This window comes from Siphateles boraxobius, unplaced genomic scaffold (assembly GCF_051911475.1).
Source record: "Siphateles boraxobius isolate OS27281-9 unplaced genomic scaffold, OSU_SipBor_1 22, whole genome shotgun sequence".
Lineage (NCBI taxonomy): Eukaryota > Metazoa > Chordata > Actinopteri > Cypriniformes > Leuciscidae > Siphateles > Siphateles boraxobius.
In genome coordinates, this window is record NW_027508833.1 from 1577208 (window position 1) to 1596276 (window position 19069).

Sequence of the window (19069 nt, forward strand, 5' to 3'; positions counted from 1 at the left end):
CTGGATAATTGAAGTGATGGTGCCTCAGCCTGGGGGGAAGAAACCGCAGCGCGTGCTTCCACACCCGGATCTGAGGCACTGGATCTACCAGGTAAAGGCTGAGATAAGGCAGAGCCCGTCTCAATCCCCGCTGATAGATCCATTTGCGATCCCCACGATTGAAGCCTCCGCTGTGCCTCGGCAGCAGCGGGACCCGAGCCGCGGGGAGCGCGCACCGAACCACTCTCCTCGAAGAGGGCTCGGCGGGAGCGGAGCGTTTTCATTGACATACGCTCGCAATGCTCGCAACCAGCTCCCTCGAGAGCTGACTGGGCATGCTGCACTCCCATACAAACAACACACAGATCGTGAGTGTCCTCACCCGTGATATAACGTGGGCAGGGATGAACACACTTTCTGAACTGCTGTTTGCTCGCCATATTATATATATATATATATATATATATATATATATATATCGTCTCTTCATAGTTTTTTTTATATGTGAAAAACTCCTGCCTAGCAATTTCTAAGGACAGACAAAAACACTTTGAGACACAGACTGATATATTCACACACAGAGCGCTTGCTGAAGACTCAGAAGCTGACGCGCTTGTGTTTTGGGGTGCTTATATAGTTTCCTGGTCGATGACGTCAACCGCCTATGACGTTCCGTCTCGCCATCGGACTGATTTCATACGTGCTTCATGACGCACTCACGCAGGGGCGTTCCCAAAGCGTTGTCACGCAGCTCGAGTTCCCTGATAGGGAACACTGATATTATGGATTCGGGTGGCACTAAAATCACCAACTTACCCCTGTAAATGTTTAAAATACCGTACGAGCCCATGACATGAGAAACAATAGCGTCCGAATTGGAGTTAGCTGACAGTAGCCTATGCTTTCACTGGCTTTAAAAGCGCTCTTTAATTAAATTAATTAATAATATAATAAAAAATCTAACAACAATCAGTGTAATGACAATTTTATTCTTTGCATGAAAACATTTTAATTAGTCTAATAATTGAACACTATGTGGGTGTATTAAAACTTCAGAATTATATTCGTATAGACCTGCAACAGTGATAAGGTAAAGCTAAGAGTGGTTCTCCAGACCAACCTTCCGAACGTATGACTTACAGAAGGTATACTTAACTAAGATGGTTTCGGGAAACACGTATTAACGATAAGGTACAGTTTAAGGTATAACTTAAGAACGAAGTAGCGTTCAGAAGGTTTCGGGAAACGCAGCCATGATTATTTTGCAGTTTCGTTTTATTTCCTGACCATTATTAGTATATTCTAACACCTTCAATTGTGTGCAGGGCCCTTATGTGGGCTCACACACTGCAGTACTGTAACCTGTAATAAACAGCATTTTTATGTTTTATATTAGGACTATGAACTTTGATAATTTGCCATTTAGTTGGCCTAATACCAAAGTCAATTAATAGCCTACATTTAGTTCTCGTATATTTCTCGTTTTTCCAGAAAATCAAACATTTATTTCACAACCTATGCAATATGTGTTGGCTGTGCTTCAGTGAAGTTTCATCAGAAACCGTTACAGTAGAAATCCCTCAGGTGTGACATGCAACTCCCAAGAAAAATATAAAACTGAAGATACTGAAAACAGCAGCAGGAGTTCTCATAAACAGCTTTCAATTCACATAATCATAGGCTTTACAGTTAGTTTGTTTTTTAAATACAATTCGGGAGTTTATGTTTTAGGAACATTTTGTCCCAATCTTCAAGCAGATCCTTAAAAAAGTTAAAAAATAAATATTAGAAAGAAAGAATAGTTAGAAAGATAGGTAGATAGATTGATAGGTTAGAAAGAAAGAAAGGAGTAAATAAAGGAAGAAAAAAGAAAGAAAGATTAGTTAGAAAGAAAGAAAGAATAGTTAGAAAAAAAGATTAGTTAGAAAGAAAGAATGATTAGTAAGAATGAAAGATTAAAGAAGAAAGAAAAAAGAAGGAAAGATTAGGTAGAAAGAAAGAAAGAAAGAATAGTTAAATAGATAAGAAAGAAAGAAAGAAAGAAAGAAAGAAAGAATAGTTAAATAGATAAGAAAGAAAGAAAGAAAGAAAGAAAGAAAGAAAGAAAGAAAGAAAGAAAGAAAGAAAGAAAGAAAGAAAGAAAGAAAGAAAGAAAGAAAAAGATTAGGTAGAAAGAAAAAAAGATTAGTTAGAAAGAAAGAAAGAAAATTTAAAGAAAGAATAGTTATAGATAGTGTTTAACACACACACACACACACACACACACACACACACACACACAGACACACACACACACACACACACACACACACACACACACACACACACACACGCACACACTCACTCGCACACACAGAACACACACTAACTGGCTCACACACTCACTCAGACACACACACACACAAAAACACACACTCAAGTTTTTGAGTTTAGAGTTTATGAGTGTATGAATTCATGAGTTTATAAGTTTATGAGTTTAGAGTTATAAGTTTAAATGAGTCTAAGTAAGCAAAATAGTAAAAGTGGCAGTTATTCTGAACATATAGTACTCCTGGATGTAATAAAATATAATATCATAATAACATATCCAAACTCAGCTTGGCTAATATCTAACAGATGCCAGAGCACAACAATAAACCTACTTAATGTAAGTCAAGCACAAATGTATTAAAAAAACGCCAAAGGAAATAACTTCAAAATGTTTGCATATATCAACATGAGATTAATAAGTAGAACATTTATTTTTGCTTACAAACTTAGACAAAGAACAGAAAATAACCATTCCTTGTTACCTATTTTATAACAGGTTTTAAAATAAGTAACTTAACCGTTTGTTTAAGTTATGTTTAGCATTTATAGGTTACATTGAATTGCTCGCCAGTCGCTTAAATCTGAACAAACATATGATACCCAAAACTGCTATCTAGGTAGGCAGCTCACTAGATTTTGACACAGCCCTACTGTTCGATTTCTTACACAAGCCTCAGGCATAAAAATCAATAGGACGATTGATTGGTTGAGGCCGCATTTTATTCACAACTTCAGAATCAGAATCAGAATCAGAAAGAGCTTTATTGCCGAGTGTGCTTGCACACACAAGGAATTTGTTTTGGTGCTGAGGCTTCCAGTGGACATATACAAGTACAAATACAACAAGAAACATAATACTACAAATTATAAAAATAAAGAATAAAAATATAAATATATGAGAATAAAAGTATCACAGTTGGGTTTAGTCAGAATAGACATTTTCAGATTTACAGATTATGAACATATTTACAGTGTTTTGAATATTATAAATAAATAAATCTACATATAAGTATCACCTGAGTTGTAGGGTATTGCACTAAACAGTTGGAGTTTGCACTTAAAGGCGTATTCCTTGGGAGGTGTGTTAACTATTCAGGAGGGAAATGGCCTGTTAATATACTGGGCATATAGCTAACTTGATAAACTCTTTTTGAAGATCCTCGTTAAATGTACACACATGCTTCTGACTCATTCTGCATCTGCTCCGCGCTCTCTAATATCCCGCCGCCACTATATAGGCTATCTGCAAGTTAATCATAATTTGATATTTTTTCTCTCCAAAATATAATATAACGAGATTGGCTAACTTTGATTTTAGACTATTAGCCTACTCTCTTTTACAATCACCTAGCAAATAAGACTATATAGGCCTATATAGGAAAGATTTTGTCTCTCTCAACGCGCAAGTCAATGGAGCTGAAAATATTAGTGCACAGTCCTCAAAATGGCAACTTGTTTATTTAAATGTAATATATAATATGTAATAGGCTATTCAGTCTTGTAATATGGTAAATCATCACAGATAGGCTACTTAATTTTAACACACCAACTTCATTTACAACTATTAATCGGGTTTAATGATACAAAGAAAAATTATCATGCTATTCTGATGCAATTGGAGTTCTATTCTCTTTAAAGTGGAATCTGTGTGGCTTGCCCCTGTTGTGTAATATTCAGTTTCTGTGAAAAACTGTTCCAGTGAATATTCGTGATACTTCCCCTATTGTGGTTTGTCTCCTTGAGATCAACGTGAAAACGAGCGGACCTTAAAATATTAGTGCACGCTCCTCAAATAATCCAGGTTATTAAAATTACCTATTAATATAATATGTATATATATATATTTAAATAAGATGCATTGCATGTAGCCTATTAATATAATATTAATATATTTTTATAAATAATCGTCTGAGCTGTTTTAACTGATTGATAACAGGCATTCAGATAAAAAACTTGCAGTTTAAGCTAATACATTTTTTTACTCTTTGATGTCTTTAACTTTTTATTTCATTTGTTAAGCTTTAAATTTAATAGTTTGATCAGTTGTCATTACATGTTATTATGTTCTGCAGTGTGTCAACTTCCACAGTCCTATCATTAAAGCTCAAGTTCCCTTTATAAACACCAAACCTCACGATTTCATGTTTTCTCATATTATGGATATCATGTAGAATTATCATTAAAGGCACACAAGTAAATGCACATTTACTTGTATCTATCTCGCATGTTTTTTTTTAAAATAGTTTTTGAAGCTTTATGAAAGCAACATCAAAATCTTTCACACCTGTTTGGGAATCACTCTCCAAATACTGACAGATTAACGGTATTGTTTATCTAAAAATAAATAATAATCAGTCATCATTTACTCCCCCGTTCGAAACCAGTATGACTTCTTTTCCTCTGAGGAACAAAGAACTTTGGGAACCAGTTGAACCAATATTGGTGACCCTTGACTTCCAATGTATGTAAAAAACATAACTGACACATTTTATAAAATATGTTACACAGAAGAAGGAGGCACTGTAATGATCCACTGGAGGCAAGTGTAGATGAGAACCCAAGTGCCGTTTATTAGAAACAAGATGAAACATGAAACAAAAACATGGCATCAAAATGAAGACATGAACATGAATTTACACAACAGAGGTTACAGTGAAACAAAACTTGACACATGGCAAACATGAGGGCTTAAATTTGAGCAAAAAAGTTTTAAATGCAAGAGTTGATACTCCCTGCATGGCATGATGTTTTTAAACTGGATGAAAACAAAAAACCTGAGTGGCAATCTTTTTATAAACCACCATTGACCAAGAGAACGTCTCAGGTTACGACTGTAACCATAGTTCCCTGAGAAAGGGAACGAGATGATGCGTCAACAACGCTTTGGGAACGCCCCCAGCGTGAATGCGTCTGAAGCATCAATGACAACTAGTCCAATGGAAAGAATGATCGTCACGGGCGGGTGACGTCATGACCAGGAAGTGATAAAAGAGCATCCAGTGCAAACCAGCATAAGCTTTCTCAGGGAACTACGGTTACAGTTGTAACCTGAGACGTTCCCTTTCGAGGGAACTCGCGATCCGTCAACAATGCTTTGGGAACGAGAATACCCAAATCGCCAGACTTTCAAATGCCTGGGTGTCAGCCTGTTTTCACACTGCACCAAGCACCTGGGACCCTGGGGCAGCATCCAGGTCCAAGCTGTAAAAGGTGAGGACAAGCCCGCCCCATCACAAACATCTTAGAGAGAAACCCTACATAATAAGGCTTTAGAGGCCGCCATACTCCTCGTAGAGTGGGCTCTGACCGCCAAAGGGCACTTCTGGCCAGAGGACTCGTAAGCAAGTGAAATAGCCTCGACTATCCACTTGTTAACCGTCGGGTTAGAAGCAGGAAGACATTTCTTGGGTGATCCAAAACAAACAAATAGCTGATCGGACCTTCTCCACGGAGAAGTCCAATGAACATAAGTGTCCAGTGCGAGCACACAAAAGGTTCAGCTTTTCCTGGTCCGAAGAGGTAAAAGGAGGAGGACAGGAAGGCTGCAGCACAATAGGCCTCGGAACCATCCGTGGGGGAACCATGGGATTTGACCATCCCGATGCAAACTCAAGGCAAGTGGGGGAAACCGAAAGGGTCTGAAGGTCTCCGGCTCTTTTGAGGGACGAAATAGCTAGCAGAAAGATGGTCTTAAGAGTAAGACATTTTTCTGAAACCGAATCTAAGGGCTCAAAGGGAGCCCCAGACAGGACTTCTAGGACTATTGCCAGGTCCCAAGCCGGTACCCTAGTGCGAGTTGCAGGCCTCAGCCTCATGGTGCCACGAAGGAAACGAGTAATCAGGGGGTCTCGACCCAGAGATGTACCACCCACCGGGGCGTGGAAAGCCGCAATGGCCACTACGTAAACCTTAAGCGTGGATGGACATAAACCCGATGTAAAACGCTCTTGTAGAAACTCAAGTACTGTGTTTACTGAACAGTTGAACGGATCCCACTGACGTTGGTGACACCAAGAACTGAAAAGTCTCCATTTTAATAAATAAAGTTTCCTCGTAAAAGGAGCTCTGGAGCTTAGAATGGTCTCAACAACCTCGGTTGAGAGACCACTCTCTATGAGCTGGGCCTTCTCAAAGGCCAAACCCACAGTTTCCAAATCTCTGGCCAGGGGTGACAGAAGGTCTCTCCTGATCGGGATCTCCAAGGGAGAGCCGTCGAGAAGATGAATGAGATCCGCAAACCAAATTCGGCTTGGCAAGCGTGGTGCTACTAGCAGTAGACTTATTCCATCCTGGCGGATTCTCTCCAGAACTCCTGGGAACAGAGCGACAGGGGGAAATGCGTACAGACGTAACCTCGGCCACGTCTGCACCATAGCATCCATCCCCAGGAGGGCTGGTTGAGTGAGGGAGAACCAGAGTGGATGGTGCGTCATGTGCTGAGATGCAAACAGACCCACTTCTGGCTATAAAACTCCCATATTTGCTCCACCGCCTCGGGGTGGAGTCTCCAGTCCACTGGCCTCAGCCCCTGCCTCGACAGGGTGTCTGTTCCTATATTCTGGCCGCCTGGAATATACACTGCCATCAGAGAGAGTATTTTCCCCAGGGACCACAGGAAGATCTGGTGCGCCAGTTTGCAAAGCGGATGCGAAAGCAGACCCCCCTGACGGTTCAGATAAGAGACCACAGATGTGTTGTCTGTCCGGACAAGCACATGATGGCCCTTCAGGTCTGGGAGGAAATGTCTCAACGCATTGAAGAAAGCCATCATCTCCTGGCAATTTATGTGCCAAGAGAGATGATGACTCCTCCACAGACCCTGAGCCGAGCGGCCTTCCATTACCGCTCCCCAGCCGGTGAGGGAAGCATCTGTCGAGATAGCAACTCGATGGCAAAGAGCTCCCAACACTGGACCCTGGGTCAAGAACCCGTGTTTCCTCCATATAACCAAGGCACGGAGGCACCGCCGCGTGATCATGATCATACGAAGTGGGTTTCCCCTCGGGGAGAACCCTCTGGTCCTGAGCCACCACTGCAAAGGTCTCATGTACAGCAGGCCAAAGGGTATCACATTGGACACTGCTGCCAAAAGACCTAACAGTCTCTCAAACTGTTTCACAGTGCGTGACTGGCCTAGCTTTAGCTCTTTCGTGGCTGTAAGGATGGCAGCTACACGAGCGGGAAATAGAACGGCTCGCATCATGACTGAATCCCAGACCACACCAAGGAAAGTGGTTCTCTGTACTGGAGAAAGCACACTCTTCTTGGCATTGAGCCTCAACCCCAAACATTTGCAAATGAGCAAGGATGACACCTCGGTGCCGAACTGCTAACTGCTCTGATTCCGCTAGAATCAGCCAGTCATCTATCTAGTTCAGAATACGTATGCCCTGCAGCCTGAGCGGGGCCAGAGCTACATCTACGCATTTCGTGAACATGCGGGGTGATAAAGCTAGACCGAAAGGAAGTACCCGATACTGGTATTCTTTGCCCCCGAAAGAAAATCTCAGGAACCTCCTGTGCTGAGGGAGGATGGAGACATGGAAGTAAGCGTCTTTCAGATCTATCGTGACAAAGCAGTCCTCGGATCTGATTTGAGTCACGACCTGTTTGAGTGTTAGCATATTGAACTTGAGTTTCTGTACTGAATGATTCAACAGACGAAGATCTAAAATGGTCCTTTTTTGGAACAATGAAAAAACGGATTCTCTGTCAGGTGAGTACACCTGTTCTATAGCTTATTTCGCTAACAGGGCCTTTACCTCTTGCTCCATTGCCAGAGCCTGCTCGGGATACACTATTGTGAGTGGGGGACGGGAACCGAACTGGATTCTGTATCCCCTTTATACTATCTGCAGGACCCACTGAGATATATTCAGCAGTAGCTTCCATGCTGCCTGAAAATTTACTAAGGGAACCAGCTTCTCGAGGCTTGTCTCTGGTGTTAATGAGACAGCCAGTTCGGGAGCCTGAAACATACCGGCAGGAACTACCTGAACTGACTGTTTTTGAACCCCCCTCAGAGGGTGCAAGTCTGACGCAATGTCGAGTTGACACTGCGCCAGAAGCTCGCTGGAAACCGCTGCGCCCCGAAGCACCAAGGGTGGCGGGGTTGGCAAAATGGTCCCGTGAGGACACCGAGATGGGACGGGCACCGTATTCTGAGGTGTACACCTCCCCACCCCGGTTGGGGCTGCCCTCACAGGTCTGACACCAGTGGCGTCAGGACCTCTTCTTTTCAGCCGAAGCCTTCTTAGCCTGAAGAACGGTCCTCAGATCCGGCTTAGACTTCGAAGGCTTCGGCTGAGAGTGCTACGTCTGTTTCCAGTTTTTCTGTGGAGGAGCATGAGACGCAATACTCTCTTTTTGTTGAGCACGACATGAGGAGCTCGACGGCTGGGGCTGCTAACGCCCAGCAGCCCCAGGGGGTTGGACACGGCGAGGGAGAATTTTTTTAAAGCCTCAGATTGTTTTTTGGCCTCCTGGAATCTGTCGACGACAGCGCTTACTGCGTCGCCGAAGAGACCAGAAGGATCCACTGGAGCATCAAGAAGGAAGGCTCTGTCCTTCTCCTTGATCTCAGCTAGACTCAACCAGAGGTGTCTCTCAGTAGCTACAAGGGCTGCCATAGACCGCCCAATTGCTCTGGCGGTCTCCTTTGTAGCCCTGAGAGACAGATCTGTGGCCTGACGAAGTTCGCAAACCTCATCGGGCCCAACTCCCTCACTCCTATCCAAATCCCCCAGCAGGTCAGCCTGATAAGCCTGGAGCACTGCTATCGTGTGAAGACAGGCTCCAGCTTGACCTGCTGGCGTATAAGCCTTGCCCACAAAATTAGATGTCATTTTAAGAGGCTTAGTGGGCAAAGCTGAGGCCTTCAAAGACGATGCTGGACCCGGTGACAGATAACTCGCGAGCGTCTGTTCAGCCCGGGGCATCGACTCATATCCATATTCTTTCAGCCCTTTTATTCCAGAATATAAGTGAACTTGGGGGCTAAATAAACGTGATGAATATGGCTTATTCCACGATCTAGACAGCTCACTGTGAAGATTGGGGGAAAAGGCAAGGCCTCGTGGTGGATGTGAAACATTAGATTTAAGGAAGCAAAAGTAAATTAGACGAGCGCCCCTTTTCCCAGCTGGCCAGTCAATATCTAATTTACCTACTGCCCGAGTGATCACCTCCACCAGCTCCTCATATGCACGGGAAAGAGGTGGTGAATCTCATTTCCCCATGTGTGTGGTGTGTGCTTTCACTACCAATGCTCAGCACCTCTACCTCCTCGGAGCTAGAGCACTGAAGCATTGGGCTCTCTCCCCGGGTGGAAGAAGCCGCAGAGCGGGCTTCCGACACCGGAGGGTGTAGGGCTGAGCAAATATGGGCAGAACTCTTTACTGCCCTAGTACTTCAAAAAGCCTTTGAAAGGTATACATGTGGACTAAATGTGGCACAATGGCCTTCATCATCACAGTATGTTAATGCCTATCTAGTGCAAGGGATTTCATCAATATGCTGATTGAGAACTTTTGGGACACTGCAGACACAGGATGGTTCTGTCGAGAGAGACAGGGTCATTTCCACCTCAATGACACGTCTGTACCATTTGCTTCACAGGACATATGCTTTCAACTACATACTGTTTATTTACTAGTGTGTTCTAATATGCAATTATGTCATGTTTGGTCTCATCTGACAGCTTATACACTGAAATGAATTGAGGTGAACTTAATAGAGACATTAAAGTACTATTGGTTAAACATGCATTGAGGAGAATATGTTAATGTTCTTCTCCCCCTCTTGATCACCACCCATTTGCCTCATCTTTTGGTTTCCTGTTGGTCGGTTTCGGTGTTGGTATTCAAAGTCAAAGTCAAGTCAAAGTTTATTTATAGAGCACCTTTTTACAACAACAGATGTTTACCAAAGTGCTGTACATACAGATAACAAACAACAAAGGAAAAAATAAATAAATAAATAAATAAATAAACAAGTAACTCTCATACTGTGTTATATGCAGCACTATACAAATATATGTATTCCACTCATGTTTAACAATGCTTTGCTCAGGGTATAAGAAGGAAAGGTAACTGTTGATCTTGGAGAAAGGTTTAACCCCGCCACTCCTGCGCACCGCTGCGTAACCTCATACTCAGAGAAAGGCTTTTACGGCCTCGTTTGCACAACCATACATTATTTGTTACAACTAAGTTTTCTATACAGTATGTTGTTCCATTCTACTGTCTGTATGTTTAAACATGTAACTTAATAAATAACTTTGCCTGCTTTAAAGGCTTTGAGAATCTTTCCTTTTATCACTGATGATGTTGAAAGCTAAAGTGATTATAACTTTTGTTATCTAAACTTTTAGGTTAAATCCTACGTTTTTCCAATCAGTTCTAAGAAAGACCTTTACCTTTAAAGAATAAAGGGTAAAGAATAACAACAACTTTAATGGAGTCAGATTAATTATATTGGAGTTAGATAAATATTTGAATTATACACGTCATCCTTCAACTGCCTTATGTTCCAATTATTGGTTCAAAATAGCAGCATAAGCTTCCAGCCTTACAAGGGAGAGTGCTTGATTTTCCAGATAAAGAATAACCGCGTTTCCACTGTCGGGCCAGGGCCGTGCCAGGGCTAACAGTGAGCCGAGCCAGGCCAGTAGCCCGGCAGCGCTGCCCTAAACCCCGCCCTTAACATGCCTTTCTGGATCAAACGTCATACAACCTAACCCATTTCAGCGGGTATTGTGAATTTATTATTTTTTTTAGTTAGGAAGATAGCATGTATATTAACTCACCGGCCGTGGCTGCCATAGTGTCCCGGCTTGTCTCGCCACTAACAGAGGAACTGTGACCCAGCACACTGTCCATTAAGTCGAACCATGGAAAGTTCCTTGTCTCGGCTTCACTTTGTCCATTGTGCGTTTTAATCGCCTCGTACTGCGTCCGCAACTTTTTAATTTTTTCCCGAACTTAAAGCTTTGTTCGCTGAATGCTTAGCTTCAGCAACAATGTATTTTATAACGTCCTCGTTTCTGCACACGCCGTCAAATTGACGTTGTACCCTTTTTTCTGCCCAAATGCTCAGAAGAGCTTTGGTATCTTCGACAGGCAGTAACATTACAGGCGATTCCCCATTTCGAGCAGCGATTATTTTGCGCTATATAAAAAAGCGAAATGTGTATCTTGCCGCAGACCATAACTTTCCCTAACACCGATAAACTACGCCTTTTCCCTTGACCACGCCTCTAGCCCGAGCTGGCCCGCTTTGGCCCAAGGTATTCGACGGGCCAGAAATCCTGGCCGTTAGCCCAGAGTAAGCCCCGATCAAGCCCCGGAAGTGACAGTGGAAACGCGACTGCCCCTGGCACGCACTAGCATGGCAAGGCCCTGGCCCGGCAGTGGAAACGCGGCTAAGGAGAAAAGGCCCTCGGACCCATCTTCAACCCTTCTGAAAGATCCTTTTGCGATCCCCTGGAATGCATTCTCCGTGCTGCCTCGGCAGCAGTGGTTCCTGCACCCTGAGGATCGCGAGCCTGGCCACTTTCCTCAAAAAGAGCCAGACGAGAGCGGAGCATGCGAAGCGGAAGCTTTTCACAATGCTGGCAATCAGCCCCCTCGAAGGCTGATACCGCATGCTCCACTCCCAAACAAACAACACAAAGCTTGTGTGTGTCCCCATCCATTAAATAACGCAGGCAGGGAGAAGCACAGAGTTTGTATAATTGTTTCTCCATTCTTTCGATATATAAGCTCCAAACACAAACCGCGTGTGCGTGCGCAGTGGTAAAGTAACTTCTACGATTTGGGAAAATTGCAAACCCCATGAGAACGATTCCATTGGGGTGCAAAAATACAGCGCTAAAGCATGTAATGTCTTTTCAATGTCAAATTTTTATGTTCCTAAGCTCCCAAGATTGATCCTTAGAAGTTTCTTTTCGAGTTAAACATGAAGATAACTCATACATAATATACGCGAGCACGGAGAGTTTGAAATGTTTCGATTGTGGCGATGTCAGACATAAGCGCTTCTCGTGTCCGCATAAAGTGCCCGATGAACCTCAGCCTTTAACGATTGCATCTAGAGCTGAAGAATCAAATGGAGAAATTCAAGAGATTGAAAGGAATAGACAAGACACTGCGCAGATTGATAGAGTGACGGATGAGGTGAAGGAACCAGAGGAGGTGAGTGGATTTGTTTCTAAAAGCGTGAGTGATGAGCAGCCTGGGTGTAGCTATGCTGATAAAAAGCCTGCTCGTGCTTGTGGTGCTACGGATAGGATGGTGAATGAATGCAGTGTAGAGGATGTGCTGCAACACTCTTTAGTGACTCAGGCAAAATGTTCAGAAGAGGATGTAGGTGATGAAATGGATGGTTTATCTCAGAGTACTGAAGATGGTGTGAGAGATGAATAGTGGGGCTGAGATGGAAAGAGCAAGAGAAAGTGATTTGTACACTGTTGAACAAATTAATGTTTTTCTTGATGAAACAAAAGGGAAAGCAGGAGTAGAAATTGGTGATTTTTTTGCTCATCTTGAGAAATTTGTTTCTTCGGTAGCTTCGAAAAATGAGTAATTGTACTGAGCTCTCTCAACAGAAAAGGATTCAGCTTAAGAAATAAATCACATCTGCTAGGCAAAAATTGAAAATGTTTGGAAAAGAGCAACTAACGAGGGGGAAAGTTAAAGACTCATGATGGGTTTCACTTTTTCTTCAAATTTTCTTTGTTTTCTTTCCTCTCTCTTTCTGATGGAGATCTTACGAGTAGGATCACTAAATGTGAATGGGATGAGGGATATGAAAAAAAGTGTATTTCTTTCTGAGATTATTAATTTGAAAGAGTTAAATGTTATTTTCTTGCAAGAAACCCACAATAATTTAGATAATGAAGTTGACTGGGGGCTATGGTGGAAGGGAGAACACTTGCTTAGTCATGGGAATAATTTAAGTGCAGGGGTAGCAATTTTTTTTTGCTCCTTCTCTCAATTTCAATATTTTGTGGAAAAATGAATTAGAACCTGGAGGACTCTTGATCGTTAGAGCTGAAATACATAATATGAATTTCATTTTTGTGAGCATTTATGCTCCAAATGTTGGCATTGAGAAAATAAGTCTCTTTTCTAAGTTAGAACAGTTTTTAAGACAACAACATGATGGAGATTTTGTTGTTTTTGGTGGAGACTGGAACTGCACCTTAGATTTCATAATAGATAGGAATGGGGAAGAACAGTTACTTGTCTTGCAAGATTGGTAAAGATCTGAAAAAAATAATATATATATATATATATATATATATATATATATATATATATATATATATATATATATATATATATATATATATATATATATAAATAATAGAGAAAATAATCCATTAGTTGCACAGTACTCTTGGGTGAGTTTTAGTAATTACACACTTTCTGCTGCTCGTTTAGACAGGTTTTACCTATCACATAATATGAGGAGCAGGACCCTGAATTCAAATATTACTCCTGTCCCTTTTTCAGACCACAAACTAATCACAGTTGAATGTAGTCTCATAACAAAAACCTATAAGAGTTCTTATTGGCATTTTAATGTTAAATTGTTGGAAGCAAGGTTATTTTCGTAAACGAAAACTGAAACTAAGACTAAAACTATTGGTCAAGAAACATTTTCGTAAACTGAAATAAAATTAAAAATTCATAATAGATGAAAAACTAAAACTAAACGAAACTAACAACAGTTAATGAAAAACTAACTGAAATAAAATAATAATTAGCAAAAATAAATAATAGTTTTCGTTATTAAGCTCTTTATTTTGGCGGAAAATCTGACCTGTGGCTGATATTGCGCTTCATACGCGTGAAGTTTCTGAGGCGATTAACCGCTGTCCTGCTGTGACGCGCTCGATGAAGGACCGTAAAGTAGAACACATGGCTAGTGCTAAGCGCTGTTCATGATGCATCTGTTGCAGTGGAATGGGAAATAACACAAGGTAATAAGAGGCAAGTTGGACTTCTTTTAACTTGAGCGCAGCATTTTTAGAATGCCGTTTCATTTGCGAGACGCGGGTGCGACAGCAAAACAAGTTCGTCAAGCACAAAAAACCTTTAATGTTCTAGGCTAATATGTTTGAGATGTCATGTTTGCATGGAGGTTGACAGGCTGAAAGGTGCTGTTATTATCCTTGTTTTTATAAAACATTTACTGCTAATAATATCCACGTGGAGACATTTCCCCGCAATGTATGGAATACCAGGACACACGCGCGCACACACACACACACACACACACACACACACACACACACACACACACACACACACACACACACACACACACACACACACACACACACACACACACACACACACACACACTCTGGTGCACTATCTTTGTGGGGACTCTTCATAGACGTAATTACGGTGGCCGAGAGAGCTCAACGTGCTGCAACTGAAGAAAACCATTCAAATAGTAAAAAACGCATGCAAATAGAAAAAAAACGCATGCAAATAGAAAAAAAACACCTGCAATTTAAAACAACATCTTCATCCGTTTCACAACACGCGTGTGCTCCAAATACTCACAACACAACCAAATACAGAAACGCGCTGCAAAAGTTCACAACACAACCAAATACAGAAACGCTGCAAATAACACAGACCACAACGGAAATGTTTCCGGGGGAACCAAATAAGTGACGAACCCCGCTCGGACGTGCTTATTGCTCTTGGGCATCCCTATGCCCTACTCCCTTCGAAGGGCAGACGGCAGAGCTCTTCAAGTGGGACTTGGGAGTGAGTGAGCATGGCACTAGTGTGCCATTATGTAGCCGTTTGGAACGCACTTGATGAAGGGAGCAACAAAAGACAAGTCATTTACTCATTATTTTCACCTAGGATGTTCCCATGACAACGCAGCACGTTGTCCATCAGCTGAATAGCTGTTCTGACGACAGAAATATAATGCTGTTAACATAACAGTTGGAAATAAATGTTTTTTTTTTTTACTTTACATTTAAAAAAAAATGCGTTATGTGTCATTGTCTCAACTTTACCCTACATTACCTAACATTTCTTATGAAACATTTCTTTATGAAAATTTAAACATAACATGAAACAATTTGTACAGTGTGACTGATATATAGATTAAAATATTTCCTTCATGTTCTTCTTCTCTATCTTTTTTATTTATTTATTTTAGTTTTCACCTCATTGCTTTTTTCTCATTTGTATTCTGATGACATTGAACATATTGTTAATACATTGTGTATATTTTATACAAGTTGTATGTCATAAAAATGTAATCTCTGTATGTTTTGCTAAAAAATACAAAGTGAAAATAAATAAAATAAAGTAGAATTTTGAGCTGTACGCACGTCCGAGCCGGGTTCGTCACTTATTTGGTTCCCCCGGAAACATTTCCATTGTGGTCTGTATTATTTGCAGCGCGTTTCTGTATTTGGTTGTGTTGTGAACTTTTGCAGCGCATTTCTGTATTTGGTTGTGCTGTGAGTATTTGGAGCACTCGTGTGTTATGAAACTGACCAATCCAGGCCGAGTTGGTTGACGGCCTTAGAAAGGAGGCGCATGAGCTCGGCGTCCACGCCAGCCCGAGTCCTACTGGATTCCTGGATCGAGGAGGAGGCGGAGTGATGTGAACTCGACCACATCCGACGCCGACTCGCTATCCGATGCCAGGATAGAGCAGCTGTCACCTGGGTACGCTCCTTCAGCTTCGTCCCCTGAGGCGGCGGCAGTGAGGGCCGAAGCCGGCAGCTGCGCGTCCGGGAGGGGCGGAGAAGGAGAAAGTGAGGCTGGCGGGATACGATCCGGCGAGCGCTTCACTGTGGCCACAGGCTCCGGCATCCTCTGAGCACGGCGCTTCTTCTTGCGCGGTCCAGAGGGTGGAGTGACAGCGTTCGGGGTGAAGGCTTCGAGTCGAGCCCGCAGGGTCGACAACGGAAGCTGTTCACAGTGCACGCACCCGCCTGATTCCAGGGCGAGGGCTGCGTGGTCTGGGCCCAGGCAGAGAACGCAAATCACATGGCGGTCTCCTGCGCTGAGCAGGGCTCTGCACGAGCCACAGGAAAGGCGAGGCATTTTGAAACAAACGCTTGCGCTCTTTTAGTGAGAGAGTGAGTGTCGCAGCGGCGAACACTCACAGAATGCAAGCACAAAAAGGATACTCAACGCCGGATAGCGTAACAGGCACGGAAGGCTGAAGGTGGCGAAGACGGCCGGCTTCCTCAGGCGCTTTCCTCTCATGCTGGTCGCTAGTTTCGACGGCGGACGGCTTTCTCTCAAGATCCAGCGATGCGGAGAGCTTCGCTGAAGATGATGAAATCATCGACGCAGCCTCTGAGCTGAGCTTGGCCTTTATACGCTAAGCCATTTTGGCTAGCTTATGCAATACGAGAGAACCTCTCGTAAGAGAGCAATCTTTTCACACAAAATTAAAGCTGCGGTCTGTCTGGTATAGAGATAGAGTCATCCACTTGAATGGTGTATGGCGTAACACCATAACTCCTTGATAAAACTGAGCCAAAAACATAAGTGGTGGACTGGCTGTTTGCAAAATTATGGTGATAACACTGCAATAAAATACTTGCACGCTTTGCTCTATGACTAGGCCTACGTAAGTTTTGCCTTGATACATTTATGACCTAGCATAACGTCTCAGTGTTAGTTTGCACATTGTGCACAACCGGTTAAGACAATTATCAGATCTTTAAGCTAGTTATTTTAGGCCTATGTCTTCCCTGCTGAGCTCCTTATAGCCCTGCGCTGGGAGAACCAAACCTGGTTCCCGGAGCTGATGCTGCTGTCTCACACAGCCCCTTGGCCGATTCCGTTGAGGAGAGATCTCCTCTCTCAAGCCCGTGGCTCAATCTGGCATCCTCATCCAGTGCGCTGATCTCTGCACGTATGGTCAATCAACTGATACCCGTTGTCCTGCCAGAAGGAGTGATGAACACGATTACGCAATCCAGGGCTCCCTCTACGAGGCGGCTTTACGCGTCTAAATGGTCGGTGTTCTCCAAATGGTGCGCTGATAGAGATCTAGACCTACGAGCGTGTGGGGTCCTTGGGTTGCTTGGCTTCCTTCAAGAGCTGTTGGATAAGGGCAGGTCCCCATCCACGCTTATAGTTTATGTGGCGGCCGTTGCAGCGTCCGCTGAGTCGACGCTCGGCCAGTCAGTAGGAAGTAACGAGCTCGTCATCCGCTTGCTTAGAGGAGCTAGACGGATGAATCCCCCGCGACGTTAGCTCTCCTGGTTGAGCAGCACTATACGGTGAATAGTTATATGAACCGGCGACGCCGCTCTGTATACCCTGTATGTGCTTATAACATATGCTGGCCCGCATTGCTGGCCACCTGTTTCCCACTTATCCATGTCCCCCGGGAATCCCTGGGACTCATGAAGTGGAGGCTGGGCGCGCACGGCGTTGACAATGGGTTCCCATTGCGTAAGATAGCTTACGCAATACGAGAGAACCTCTCGTAAGAGAACGTACTTGGTTACATACGTAACCTCGGTTCTTTCTAGAAGAGGGAACGAGTATTGCAGGCGCCACGAGCGAATTTCGCTTCAGCTGATGAAACCAGTGACGCAGTCTCTGAGCCTGGCCTTTATACGCTAAGCCACCCCCATTTTGGTGGGCTATGACACGTAGAGGGCGCGAAGTCACGTGCGAGGCTCAGTGGTAGGCTGCAGCAGTTACGGCAGCCAATGAGCACGCAAGATTGCCTGCTCTAGGTCTGCTGGCTGCTGCACTGCGTTGACAATAAATGCAATATTAAGGATAATTTTTGGCTTCAATATCTTGAGAAAAGATGACTTTACCCGTAGCGTAAGCTAGCTTACGCCATACTCGTTCCCTCTTCTAGAGAGAACCGAGGTTACATATGTAACCGAGTACGTTTTATCAATAAAATTAAAAATAAATTTCCCATATTGTCTTTCAATAATTCAAGTACCTTTCAGGTACATCATCATAAAAATGGCTGTTTTTAAGGGTTTTCCAGGACTTAAATTTAAAAAAATGTCAAAGTCAAGTACTTTTGAGCACCTGTACGAACCCTGTTTATTGAACACTCGCGTACAACCCCCTGATTAGGGGCGTGGCTCACTCAGTAGCGATCTCACCAATCAGACATCACTACACTCTCAGCCTCAAAAAGCTTACTGCTGTTCTTTCTCTGCTAATTAGTTAAGTTTTATTTCGGTCAACTTCAAAAGAACAGAGGGAAAAAAAGAAAACAATTTACAAACATACATGGAAACACAAATTAAATTACAATGTAAACAATAGTAAAAAAAAAAAAAATTAATGCAGCATCTAGTCAACAAATTCATTTTTTAAAGTGCTGTTACATTGGGCCACCCTTGTTAGGTGGACAGATGAGCTAATAGAGTCATGTGGCTGCTTACAGTTTGATTAAAATATTTTTTAATATCTCCTTTTTTAAACAGAAATCTCTCCCAGTGATTAAAGATGTGTATGAACATGCAGTCCAGGCTTTGTTCAGTGTATATATAGAACAGCAGGGGTGAAAGCAGCCCAACATATTGTGATCATTTAAATTAAAAGGTACCATAAGAAAAATATAAAGTGTGCCTATAATGTCAGTGTATCATTTACCAAAAAATGTTGCTATGGGGATGTGAAAGACAGTGTGTTGTCATGATGATTATTAGTCATTTGATTACTTTAGTGTTTAGTTGGTCATCTGATGTGAAAATTCCTCAAAACTTGAATCCTTTTTATAACATGAATAATATAAT